The sequence below is a fragment of the Vespa velutina genome, chromosome 9, assembly GCF_912470025.1.
Source record: "Vespa velutina chromosome 9, iVesVel2.1, whole genome shotgun sequence".
NCBI lineage: Eukaryota > Metazoa > Arthropoda > Insecta > Hymenoptera > Vespidae > Vespa > Vespa velutina.
Genome location: NC_062196.1, coordinates 2746693 through 2761533, shown reverse-complemented (window position 1 = coordinate 2761533; position 14841 = coordinate 2746693). Strand labels below are relative to the sequence as shown.

Sequence of the window (14841 nt, the reverse complement as noted above, 5' to 3'; positions counted from 1 at the left end):
GATGAAAGGTTCTTAGATATTTGATAGGACGTTTTGTTGGATCTGACAGTAATCGAATATCGATTCATACATCAAGCGTTATTTTTCTTTTTTTACATTAAACCTATAGTGAATATATATATATATATATATATATATATATATATATATATACATATATATAAATGATATTCTTACGGATAAAAGCTTTTGGTTTAGCTAATTTTTAAAAAAGCATCATATTTCTATCGTTGTTTGTTGAAATTGTTGAAAGTGAAAGAGGGAAAAATAATCGTCTGAAACTTTCACAAATTCAACGATCATCCATAATCATATATTTTCCACATACTCGTTCCATTTCTTGTCTCGTGATTACTTTATTTTCATATATATAACGAAGACAAGAGCAATAAATAGAAAAAAAAAATATGTATATATATATATATATATGAGCCGTTTATTTTGAAAGTGGCCTAACTCCATTTATCTTCAAATCGAGATATTTAAGGGTTTGCGTTTCAATGAATTTAAAAATATACGTATAGGATACTAATGAGTTATACTACTTAAGTGTATCTAAGGGTGTTAAATTTATAGTTCCTAAATATTAAAATAGTGGCAATTATTAAGTGAATAATATGCGTTTTCTTATCAAGAATGGAGTTAGGCCACTTTCAAAATTAACAATCAGATTCATTATAAAATTTGAAGGTGCCCAAGTTCATTCAACATAATTTAAGATGCTTCAAATTGAAAAAAACAATACTCAATTTATTTTACATATCTTGAAAACACTTCGAAAACATAATTTATGCGATTCAAAACATTTTTTAACTACATAACGTATAAAATTACGAATATAAATTTATTACAAAATAATTTACTACTCATCTAGATTTTGTGTGTGTGAAAGGAATTTGAAGAAATCATGATGTTCCGGTGATATATATTGTAATAGGTCAATTATGACCTTGAATTTTGCTGTTGTAATTTGTCTGATATTTTTATACAGTGGTGTCAATACAATATTTTCGAACTTTCTTAGTCTACCCCGACGTGGTAATAAATTCAAGACTTTAAAATTTTCATTTTCATTCATTCATGTCTTATAGAAAATTTTATATTATAAAGAAATATTTTCTATTTCTTTTTAATTCAAGGATTTTCATTTATTTGTATAATAATTTTTACAATGATTCACGTTCAAGTGTTTCATCGAAAAATAATTTCTTTTTTTGTTTTTACAAATTGAAATTATATACAAACGGAAAACAACGTTTAAATAATAAAGTCTTATTTGTACGAAAATGTTTCATCGAAATATTGTTGCTCAAACGAAGACACGAATTTTTCGGATAAACTTTCTAATAAGATACGTAAGGCTTATCAATGAAATATTTATTCGATTACAAACTGAACAAATATTTTTTTTTTCTTCTCTTTTTTTTTACAATTGTCGGTAAGCAAAAAGAAATTAATATGTTATTTAAAACATAATATTATTTATAATAAAATCATTCTTATCAATTCAATCATTATGATATGATTGTTGTATATATCCTTTTGCGCAAGTGCGTATTGGAACATCTGTTCGTAAACAATTCCTTAAGAAAAGACGAACGACGATTTAAATTTTTATAAGGCTATTTAAAGTTTTTCTACCTGAAATTTAGAAGAACTTCTTTTTTACTACAAGTGACTGAGAAGGAGAGGGAAAGAATGATTAAATACACAGGGGGCGAGGCTAACATAATAGGGGGCGGAGCTAAGTAGTCCAGGGGGCGGGGCCAAATACCCCAGGGGCGAAAATAACCTGGCATGGGGCGGGACTAAGTAGACCAGGGGGTGGGACTAAACTGGTAGGGGTCGGTGTTAATCTAGTAGAGATGGGACCAAATACCCCAGGTGCGGGATTACACAGGTAGGAGGCGTGGCTAACCTAGCAGGGGCGGGGCTAAATTGGTAGGAGGCGGGGCCAAGTGTTCCAGGCGGCGGAGTTAAACAATTAGGGACGGGGCCATATGCCCCAGGGGCCGGCCTAAACTGGTTGGGACGGGGCTAACCTATTAGGGCGGGATAATCTGACAGTGGAAGCGGTAACCTGGTAGTTGGTGGGCATATACTATATAGCTGTATCTATGTTTGTGTGTATGCATAGAGAAAAAGTTTATAGTGGAGAACATGTTTTCGTAGAAGAAACCTCTTGGAATTTGTATCCTAAGGCCCAAAGGACCTGTTTCTCCCTCTCTCTTCCTCCACGATTTTCTAAGATAGTCATGTAGTCAATAATCAGTATAGTCGTTTATAGTCATTATAGCCATTATAGTCGCCTATAGTCCTTATAGTCATTTAGAGTCATTTATAATCCTTATAGGCGTTTATAGTCCTTATAGTCATTTAGTCTTATATAATCTTCATAATCAGCATAGTCCTTAGCGTCCTTTATAGTCAGTATAGCCATTTATAATCATTTATAGTCGTTTTTAGTCAGTATAGTCGTTTTTAGTCAGTATAGTCATTTATAATCAGTAGTCATATACTCAATAGACACATAGTCAGAAGTCAACAACTTTCACTATATGTACAATTTTCTACTACCATGGGAATCACCGCGATTATGGGTGATGGGATACACCGTGTTGTGATAATACCATTAACCCTTTGAATACTATGGGCGCACATATGCGTCCAGCGAAAGCTATCAATATAGACTATGAAAATAAATACGCGCCTGGTACAAATTATTTTTCTGTGTAATCATTATGTGCAAATTGCGATAATGATGTTTTCAATAAGAATTCATTGTTAACGATAATAATATATATATATATATATATATATATATATATATATATATATAGAGAGAGAGAGAGAGAGAGAGAGAGAGAGAGAGAGAGAGAGAGAGAGAGAGAGAGAGAGAGAAAGAGAAAGGAAGAAAAAGAACTTCTCTATTAATCACTTTGAAATTGGAGAAAGCTATAAAAGCACCACAACATATTCTACGAGCTTGATTTTTTCTTGTACATATGTATATATTTTTGTAAAAAAAAAAACCATAGTTTCATATTTTGTCTGGCATATGTGGTGATAAAATTATACTAATTAAATGTCCTCTCATTAAAGTAATAAACAGGTGACAAAATATATATTTCGTTGGAAAAAAGTGTAGGAAAGGAAAAGGGCAGAAAAGGATGAAGAAAAGAAGGAAAAAAAGAAAAAGAAAGATATAAAACACAGGAAAAGAAAGAAGAATCACGATTATAATTAGTTGTTTTAATAACTCGTTTAAGTTTCTCCGTTGGCTATCTTTGTTTTCCTTTTTTATTTATGTTCTTTAAAATAAACATTTTAATTTAAAATATATTTTACTTTTAAATTATCTCGTTGTCCAACTGCACATCAGCAAGCCTTTTTTCTTTTCTTTATATAATTATCAATAAAAAATAAATTATCATTTCGTTCTAATTTTTAAATAAGAAATGAAACATATTGTAAATTTAATATATGATTATTTTTTTGTTTTAGGTAAGTGACTATATTTCCGAGAAATTAACATCTTTTCTGGGTGTATTTTTGTATGGGTGAGTCAGCTATTATCGTAAATATCATTTTTAATTTAAGAAAATATTATTAATATTGTATATTTTCATATCGATTGCATTTTATTCGATTAATCTGGAACTGTTCGTCTGTTTTTTTTTTTCCACTTTTTTTTTAGACCAAGTATACCAAATTTTTAGCGAAATTAAAGGAATTTTTTGTCATAAGTGTTTTTGTAAAAAAAGAAAAATAATGTACAAGTTTTGTTCAATTTGATTATATTATTTGCGTCTTGTAAATATGATAGAAATCGACGAATTAATATCTACTTGAAATTTCAAAATTCTTTAATTTTTTACGAAAATTCATTAATCTATTATGAAAAGTTATTCAATTTTAAGAAATATTTGCATATTTTTCATCTTGAAAATACGTTATCATTCAAAGTATTATTAATGAGTAAAATCAAACAAGTCTTACTTTATCAAAAAAGCACATACCGACTCGTATAATTTTTCGAAAAGAGAATACAATAAGTAAGATAAATACGAAACGTTGAAAAGCTTAACTAACGTTGATATAAACATAATCTAATCAGAGAGTAAAATTTGGTTTGAATTCTGACTAAACATTTTCGTATTATTTCAAGAGGTATAAAATTCTCTTCTTTATGAAAATACAATTCTCTCGAGACCAGGTAACAAGCGTTTTCGTATCTTTTGAAAACTGGTCGCCAGTGTGCTATGGAATTAAAGTATTCGTATGAAAGGATAATCAGTTTGAATCTCGGTTCGTTTTTCCTCGGCCAGGAAGGTAATTTTTATCTGTTATTCCCATCTAATCGATTATCCTCGTTGGGTTTTTGCGATTAAATCTTGAATATATCAAAGATCTACCATAAGTTATGAAAGAGTAGAATGAAGATGGGTTGCGTCCAGGGCCATTCAGTTATTTTAACTAAAGAAATTTTCAAAATGAATACAAGAGTTACGTGTGTATTTTTTACTAATAATAATAATAATAATAATAATAATAATAATATATATATATATATGTATTATACTATATATATAATACATATATGCATAGGATATATCGAATTAATCTTGTCACAGGATGTAGTGAATCATTGAATGAAATGGACAAGCATATTCGAAAATTAACACGGATATCGTATGGTCTTCATACCTTACGGAAGGATGAATAGTCTGTCGATAGTATGTACGTCGATCGAATGCTTCGTCCCATTCAGAAATAGTATCCGGTATATCGTAACTGACATGAACTTTCATCAAGCTGATGTCGAGTATGTAACATTAAACAACTTTGTATGGAGAATGCGATACGTATGTGCATATGTTGGAACATGATATGATATATTTACTACCTATATAGGCGAAAGTATACCTATTAAGTCAAATCGATCAGAATATTGGAAGGCCATGAGAGAATATGTTTCTTTTTTTTTTCTTTTTTCTTTTTTTTTTTTTCTGCTTTTTATCTTATAAAGGAGAATAAATCATTATTTAACAATATTTCCATAAAAGCTTCGTGGTATGGTTGATATTTAGAAGAAAACATTTTCATTCTGAGAAATCTTATTTTTAGAATATTATAGTCGTACAAGGCCATATTACAATAACATTGTCGCAAATGTGTTTGTCCTCCATTACCTTGTCATTAGAAATGCCATCTTGCGCATTGATTGATGAATGCTAATGCATGTTTCATAGTAGCAATAACAGAGATTCCTATAAATGACGAACTTCATCGGGGTATATTAAGAAACATTGTTTATTCAACAATTTACAATATATATATATATTTTCTTTTCCGATAAATTCTCTTAAGAAAGTTAAAAATTCTCTTCAAGGAAATAAACTAAGAAATAAGTGATCATTTCTGTTAAAATATTTTTCGAAGTTATGAATATTTCTAACCGAGAAATATCGAGTCAAATTCGTAGGTATCGTATTTGATGTGCATTAGAAGTTCCACACACAACACATAGATACACACACACACACACACACACACACAGATACACATACGTATATACGTCCGCGTTTAGATGAATGCTCAGAATAAGAGATAAAAACGAAAATATGTTATATTTAGCGATGTAACATCAGTGACGTTAAATGATAGGCAGGTTTATCGGTGTACGTGTAGCAGTGGGGGAAGAAGAAATCGGGATCCAAAATGATGGTATAAGGGAGAATAAGGGTGAGTATCCTATGGGGTAAAAGGATCGTGCCGCGGATATTTGTCTACCTGCGTCTGACACCGAGGCAAATTGAGATATCGATTTGCAATTTGGCACGTGGTACGGATCGTTTGAAAGTAGCTACCTACTATGCCGGCTGGCAATGCGACCAATCGGAAGCGATCGCATCCTAATCTTTGAATAGGCAGGTCTATAAAATAGTGATGCCTTTTGGCTGTACTCCTACGTAACGAGGAACGCGAGATCTTCCCTTTAGAATCTTTTTTGATCATCGCCTAAATCGCAATAAATTTCTTCGATTTATATCGATCTACAGATGTTATATTTATTTAATATACTTATTTAGTATAAATTGTTATACTTTATTCTTTCTTTCGATTTCAAATATTTTCGATATTCCATCTTTTATTGTATAGATATAAATGATAACTTAAATTACATCTTTTTATCTTTTCATATTTCAAAGGAAACGATTGTGAACACGTGAGATACGATCTTTCTAACATATGTATTTCTACGTGTGTGTATATGTGTGTTATGTATTATTATTTAATAATCGTATTATTCAAAAGATAATAGGATAACTAAAGTATAATTGGCATCGTTGTCCATTATTTTGTAATAACATTGATGCAAGGAATCATGAATATTCTAATGCGTAATCGCTTTATGTTGTTGTTCGTGAATTGAATAATAGATTGATGAATAAGAAGATTAAATTAGTTAGTAGTTTATTTAAAAAAAAACAAGTAAAATTTATATATATATATATATATATACATATATATACATACTTACATGTATATATGTACATATATATACACATTAGTTTTTTATAAAGAACCATGCATCTGAAATATATAATTAAAAAGAAAGAATCCCAATAATAATAAAATAACTTTGAAGCTTTTGGAATAGTTCGCAGAAAAGCTCTTTGCAATGGTTAATTTATATATATATATATATATATATATATATATATATATATATATATGTATGTATGTATGTATGTATGTATGTATGTATCTGTATCTATGTTTAACTTTAGTTGTGCACACTTCAAAATAATTTCAAGTTATGCACTTGGGATGAGCTATACTCCAGGCACTTTGAACAGCTTTCATTACAGAATGAATAATTTTGATTTAAAAAAAAATACTGTATATTCTTTGAAGCTTCAGAAATGATAATTAATAGGTTTGAAAACGCGTTTTCAATTCTGTTATTATACAAAAAAAAAAAATTTATAAATCATGCAATGAGCAAATTGTTTTAATTGAGCTCGAAGTTACTATGGGATGTTTTAAATCCTACAGACATAAATAGGATTAAATCGACACTCGACAGTTCACGCGAACGAAAGGACAAGTAACTCTTTTAAATTTTCATCAGATCTTAGATGATTTAGATCAAAGATGATAAAGAAAATGGAAGAGAAAGAGAGAAAGAGAGAGAGAGAAAGAGAGAAAGAGAGATGAAAATTCCACTCGTCTCGATTGTCCTGCTTCGTAAATTCTCTCGAAATTCTCCGCAACTCATTTTCCACATCATTTAGTTACCCTCTATTCTTGGCACAATGTTTTCGAGCTTTTGAGCTTTCGACAATTTTCGTTAGCTCGAAAACTCAGAACGTCTTTCGCATCTAATATTTTTACTTTTTGCATTTAGAAATTGAAGTACTATTAACAGTTACTAAAAATCATTTAGTTTCTCCTTTCTCAAAACTCTTCACATTTATACATTACACATCATAAATTACAATTCGATAAGATAATAATATCGAATCGTCCCATAATTTATAGAATTGTATTATTAATAAATACTTAAGTCGTAGATGATATTTTGTAATCATAATATACAATTTGCATAAAATAAGGAAACTTAAGAATGGAATGTCTTGAAAAGTCTTGATACGCAATTTTTACTTCAATATATATATATATATATATATATATATATATATATATATATATATATATATTTAAGCGTTCTTTTTCCTCATTGATCATGATTGCTCAGGCGTTTTATCGTTCTCGAGAATAATATTAATAAAAACGATAATTAATCAATTAAAATATAAATTATCTTTGAAATAAGTTCCTTCATATTTTTCCAATCGTGTTATATGAAAATATATTTAAAAGTCTATGTAAGTGGTACCTAAGTACGTCTTTACGTTTACGCATGACCGTATCGTTATTTAATAACAATCTCGGTGACTAGTATGCATCGTAAACTCTTACGTATCCATCAATTTTCTTCGTAGAAAATGATAGATGGGCTTTTCCGTTTCATTGCACCTTCCTGAATTCCCTTTAACCCCCCTCCCCCCTCCCATTCCACCTATCCCATCCTCTCTCGCTCCCTCTGCTAGCCCGCACCTTGGGGAATCAACGAACCGTTATATTCCGCACGCTTTTCGTCGACGTAATATTTAATGACGTAAGTTTTATTCATCTTTATTCTTATGAAATGGAAAATATGTAGAAGATAATGAACGGATACGGACAGAGTTTTTGTTAAAACATCGAGAAAATATTTGTTTATTTTTCATGTTTTTTTTTTTTTTTTTTTTTCATGTACATTTGCTAGAATAGAATTATAGGTGTTTATATCGTTCTGTTTTTATCCATATTACTGTATTATATTTTCATTATTAATGTATTTGAACGATAACCAAGGTTTAATATTGATACAATAGAAAATAAAATTTTGATATAGTCATTTTTACGAGATAAGAGTTGAGAAGAGGATTTGTTCTTTTGATCCAAATTGAAGTTTGTAATATCCTATAATGGCTTATCCATTATATTACAGTACAGTCTATATATATATATATATGTGTGTGTGTGTGTGTGTATGTGTATTTATATATATATTAAATTTGATTCTTCTTAAGTTAAATTGAAAGATAACGTAAGTAACGTTTCGATATCAGAAACGATTGCACGAAAAAAACTAATAACGCGAACGAATCAATTCGGAACCAGAGAGTATTGTTATCTGACTTTCATTTAGGCTGATCATAGTTCCCTGTTTCTTTCAATACTTTTCAAACTTCACATTATCTTTATCATATTAGGTTGGTGCGAATGAAATGTCGGATTCTTAAATGAATATATTAAAGAAAATCCGACATTTCATACGCACCAACCTAATAGTTTGTTAGATTTTGTATTGTTGTATCTATTATAAGAAAATTTTATATTTTGGACAACCATTGGCAATCCATCTATCATTTCCTATTCGTTCTCTGTTTTTTTTTCTCACCTTTATTTATTTACCCATTGAAATATAATATGGAAATTCTTTGTGATTCAAGTTTCCTTTCATGTGCAATATCGAACAATTTCTTTTTAACATATTCTGTTTCATACCTAAAATATTTATATTTAAATATAAATTGTTCAATATATATATATGTATTTTTTTTAATGATATTAAATATAATTAAATGATGAATATTAAATAATAAATAGTTTTTACTTAATATTGAAATAATATAAAAATACTTTTATTAAAACATTTGTATCGGAATATCTTAAATCGATATTAAATTTCAAGGATAATAATAATTTGGACGTTCGATTATTTGAATTTCTGATATGTAAATAAATTTTACACTTTTGAATATTATATCTTTGAACGATCATAAAATATATTTATTTTTAATTTATAGAATATATATATATATATAAATATTCTCTCGAAATTTGATAACAAACAACAATAGAACGTTTTTCTCAATGGGCGATCGTACGATAAATAACTTATTACCACGGGTCATTAAAATCGGTTTGAAAAATTATGAATGAGGTCATACGAAACACACTATCAAATCGAGTATCGGATCAAATTTTTTCGCGTTCCTCTATACTATCCGATAACCGATATCTAAAATCACGCGTGTGGCATGATTAAGTAGAGTAGTTACATTCGATGTTCGCGGCATCTACAGGGACAAGTTATAACTGATAGCATTAATCTGCATCCTGAATACACGCTTCATTAATTGGCAGGTAGCTTAACAAAGTGGGATGTTGTTATATGGATTAGTAATTAAAGCACGTCAATGTTATCCTTTGATGTTTTACATGAAATAAGTAAATGAAATATTAGCAAAATATTTAAAATAATAAATGAATAACAAAAATGAATCTTATTGAAATTGATTTGAGATCAATATTTCTAATGCCATTAAAGAAATTTAGAACAAGTTTATTATAAAATCTAATAAATTGAATAAGACATTTAGAATAACTATGATACTTCTTTTTTTTTTTTTTTTTTTTCATTTTGTTCTAATCGTTTCCGAATGAATATAATGAAAGAAATATTTTTTATTATGCTTTTATTATTTCTTTAATTATAAAATTTTCTCAATAACAAATATGAGATGGATCGAATAAGTGAATACGTAATATAGTTCCTTTTAAATCGATCACGTTTTCAATAATTCACGAATAAATCGGACTGTTTTGAATCATGATGACCGCTCTTGTGAAAGGGAAAAATTTCACGTTATGTAAGCGAAAGAGTGGAAAAGTTTTTAGGATTCATCGAGTAGAAGGCGATAGGAGGGAACATGTAAAAGGGGATACATGGATGAAGAGAGGGGAGGAATGTCATAGACCCCCCCCCCCCCCCAGTTCAAAGATTCGATCTTCTGCCAGCTTCATCGCGAAAAAAGATCGCCGTGGATTCAACGAAGCGTGTTTTGGATAACTACAAATTCAATGGAGTGAGAAGGAGAGTGGTCTCCATTTTCTTTGTGTGCAATGCAAGGACAACCAATAAAAAGAGAGAGAGAAATGGAAGGAAAGAAAGAAAGAGAGAGAGTGGAGGGGGGGGAGGGGAGGGAGAGTATTCAGATAAACAAAAAAGAAGAAAGAATGAGATAGAAGAAATATCAAGATAAATAAAAAGAAAATGAGAAAACAGAGAGAGAGAGAGAGAGAGAGAAGGAGAGAGAGAGAGGATAGTAGTAGAAACTTAAAAGGTATTTCGTACTAGTTTCGATACTACTCGAGAGCAAAGAATTGCTTCGAAATAAGCACGATAGTTTTATCCGAAACTCAGAGAGCCAGTAGAAAATTATCGAACAGCGAAAGTTCGCCGTTGAAGTTCGAAGAAAGTTTAGCTACATCCCTGAAGTGGTCAGTGATCTCTTTCTAAACCTATTAAAATTCTTGTTGAACATAGAAATATACAGGGTGTTTCGTTGTAAGTTTTATTACACATTATATCTTTTAATTTAATTCATAATAAATATCGAAATTTTTTTCCTTTTAAAGTGCCTCATCGTTATCACGTTATAAGTACTTCATGTGTGATATATGTATTAATGATATTCATGATAGAAATTATTTCGTTCGAAATGTTTCGCAACGTTGTTTCGCATAAAATATTTTTCCGATAGTACTTTGAAAGACACTTATTTTGTACGAATTGTAAATATTATTCATTATAATATTATAAATAATTCTGCGAATGATAATCGTTAAATTATTAAAATTTGTCAAACGTACGAGAATTTCGAGAAATATTTTACTTTTGGTAATGGAGAAAAAAGTAAAAAAAAAAAAAAAAAAAAAAAAAAAAAGAAAAAAAAAGAAAAAAAAAAAAAGAGAACATAGAGCAAAATCGTGGTAAATGATTTTACGTTTATCTTTTGAATATACTTCTATAATTTAAATCGTCATTTAACATTGTTTCAACTTTCGTCTACGTAGAAAATAATTTTGCTTATATAATAAAACATCGAGTAGAATATAATATGTCGTCGTAAAACAATTTTAAAATCACACTCGAAGAAATACTAAAAGATCTGGAAGAGGATTATAATCAATATGATCGGACATGAGAAGAAAGACAGCCCTTTCGACAATCGCTGACATTTTTTTTTTCTTTTTTTTTTTTTTCCTTATCATCCGTACACCATTTCATCTTCGATATAGGTATACAATCCTTTATAAGCACGTACATCCACATAGATAGCTCTATATTGTGTATATATATATATATATATATATATATATATAAGTCTATATTATGTTTGTATTGATCCGTAGAACGTAATTTAGAAAACTCATCTTATACTTTTTTCCATTCAAGTCATCGTCTTTTGTACATTTTGTATAAATATGAAGTATCACTGTCAGTTAATCTATTTTTATTGATTATAATGACTAATGAGTTAATTTTGTATAACTCAATGTAACTTTAAAGTCACACTTTGAATTAATAATGAAAAATATGTTATACTTGAAATAATATAATTATATCAATGAAGATTATTTCATAAGTTTCATATTATATAATTATCGTTTTTCAATTGAAATTTGATTATATAAGATAGGGTAATAATTTTGATCATCTTGAATATCACCGTTTTTTTTTTTTTTTTTTTTTTTTTAGATATACAAAGAAATTATTTTGTTTACAAAAGTTTGTTTATGTTAGAAGAAAGCCGTGATATGACAATAATAGTTTTATTATAGAAGAACGCATTACAAAAAGAAAATTTTTGGAAATTTCGATCATTAAATTTTGTACATTGAAAACTATTAATAGGTCTTATATTTTTGTATTTTAAATAAACAAAATGAAATTTATATAATTATATAAACAATTGAAATGATTTCTTTATTTATAGTTGTGTCTTTATCAAGAAAGAAACGAAAAAATTCAATTTTAAAAGTTATTAACAAAATCAATTTTATAATATCGATATTATTGAAATATATAAATAAATAAAGAATAAATTAATTTAAATAAACAAAATAAAATTTACATGATTATAATAACAATCGAAATGGTTCTATTATCTACAGTTATGTATTTATTATGAAGTAAACGAAAAAATTCAATTTTTAAAATTATTAACAAAATCGATTTTATTATACCAATATTTCTTGCAATATTTAAATAAATAAAGAATAAGTTATACTTGAAAACGGCATTTGTTTCAAGTTTCTACGACTTTCCGTTCTGAAGATATTGCCTTTGAAAGATTTCCATTCATAATTCGTATAGTATAGCAGCTGTTCGTAGTAATAGTAGTAGTAGTAGTAGTAGTAAGACCGTGTAAATTCACAGAATTTATATAGGTCAGTGAGTCATTGAGTCAAATTGAATGAAATTATATAGGTCACTGGGTTAATGTAAGCTTCTTCCATTTACATGAAATATCTTCCGAACTAAAAGTCGTAGAGACTTGATTCAAATGTCATTTTAAATGGTAGAATTTTCTCTATTTTTTTTTCAACGTATTGTTAATAATTAATTAACAATCTGTTATAAATCAGTTTTATAAACAAATTCTTATGAAGTAAATTCGTCTTATTTCGTTAAGAAAAAGAAATTTTAATGACGACTGGTAATTCGTAAAATTACATTAATTAATAAACAAATTATTTTTTATTGTTTATTTCAAGTATCTTCTACGACTTTTAATTTCGGAGATATTGCTATATAAATGATATACGTGGCTATTAATGATGTAGGAAAATATTATTTCTTTGATAAAAAAAAAAAGTAAATTTTTTTTACTTAATAAAGTTTCTGCATATTTTATAAAAAGAATGGAAATATTTAAGGTAATCAAAGTTATTGCCATATCCTGTATATATGAAAATAATTGATGTTATAGAAGATAATGATATGATTCGTTGTTATCAATATTTTTTTCTTGATATTTGACCGGACGATAAATTAAAAATAAAGAAAACATGACAATGAATGAAAAATATTTTATTTATTTTTTTCAAAATTTAATACAGCGTCATAATAAGATAAATCGATGAAAAAATATTATTTCTTTCTCCTGAAAATACAACTTTACTGTTTATGTCACTTCATTGTTACGCATTGTTGGCTTCTTTACACTTTCCAAAAAGTACGAAAAGGAAATGCATTGTGCTTGATAACGCGTACCTTATTGCTACATAATTCATTTTATCCCCTTGGTAAGACACACGATCTAGTTATATATAAAGCTTTATAAATTGGCCACATGCTTTACTATCGCTAAGAGAAAAGCCATATTTTCGTGACAGATTTCAGGTACAAAAGATTTAGTTTAAAATTATAATACCATTCATGATCTCTATACGTAGAATATCTACGATGCATCTTCGACGATATATAAATATTGTATGAAGAATTCATCTTGTAAAACAATACAACGATTTTATCTATTTATATTTCCTTTCGCATGATGAAATGTTATTTTTATTTTCAGAAATATTTTTTCATTAAAAAGAAAAAAGAAATAACGCTGGGCGAATAAAATAAAAAAGAATTTGAAAAATTTTTCATTTGAAATTAGATTTGTTAAAATATTTATATTTTTTTTTATCAAAAAAAAAAAGAAAAAAAAGAAAAAAAAAGAAAAAGCAAAAGAATAATTATTTTTGTTAAATATATAGGAAAAATTTTTCGTTCAAAATATTTTGTTGAAAATAATGAGATAAAAGAGAAAATAAAAATAAGAAATGTTTAAAAAAAAAAAAAAAAAAAAAAAAAAAAAAAGGAAAAAAGAAACACAAAATCTTTTCTGGAATAATCTTTGATACAGTTACTTCCGGAATATAGTTACGTCAAATTAGAAAGTCTCACTGAGAGAACAATAGCGCGAACACTTTTAGACGCGTACGGACAAAGAGACAAGGAAGCCTTCCGCGATTTAGCGTAGCACAATGCAACGTTAAATTGAATCTCACGAAAGGAAATCACAAAGCCTTTGTCGCGATAAACACACATACACGGATATATACATACGCGCGCATACACATACACTTACAAGATACGTGGTCTAGTAAAATATACAAGAGGGGCTAATTAGCGTACATCTAGTGCTAGTTAGCTAGTATCACGCGTTCACATTCACATTCGTACGTGTTTCGTTACGTCTCAATTGTATCGTCACATCGTTGTGACGATTAAATTATTGTCATAATTGAATAATCAGTAAATTTATAATTAGGTTTAATTATTGTCAGGCGTTATTTTATCTCTTATATCTGTCCTTTCTAATAAAATTTATCGAATTCTTTATTTCTTAATCAATAAGAAACAATGAATATTGATTACGT

General features: G+C 28.2%; 1 protein-coding gene across 14 annotated transcripts in view; it reads left to right on the top strand.

Moving 5' to 3' along the window:
• The window catches only part of LOC124951543 (venom dipeptidyl peptidase 4), a 277366-nt gene that overhangs the window by 120548 nt on the left and 141977 nt on the right, over positions 1-14841 (top strand). Inside the window, exon 3 of one of the 14 annotated variants that reach the window (XM_047500085.1) lies at positions 3505-3560. The exons of the other annotated variants lie outside the window; for them this stretch is intronic. The gene's annotated coding sequence lies outside the window, so the exon portion shown is untranslated. The remainder of the gene's footprint in view (positions 1-3504; positions 3561-14841) is intronic. 14 annotated transcript variants of the gene reach the window in all.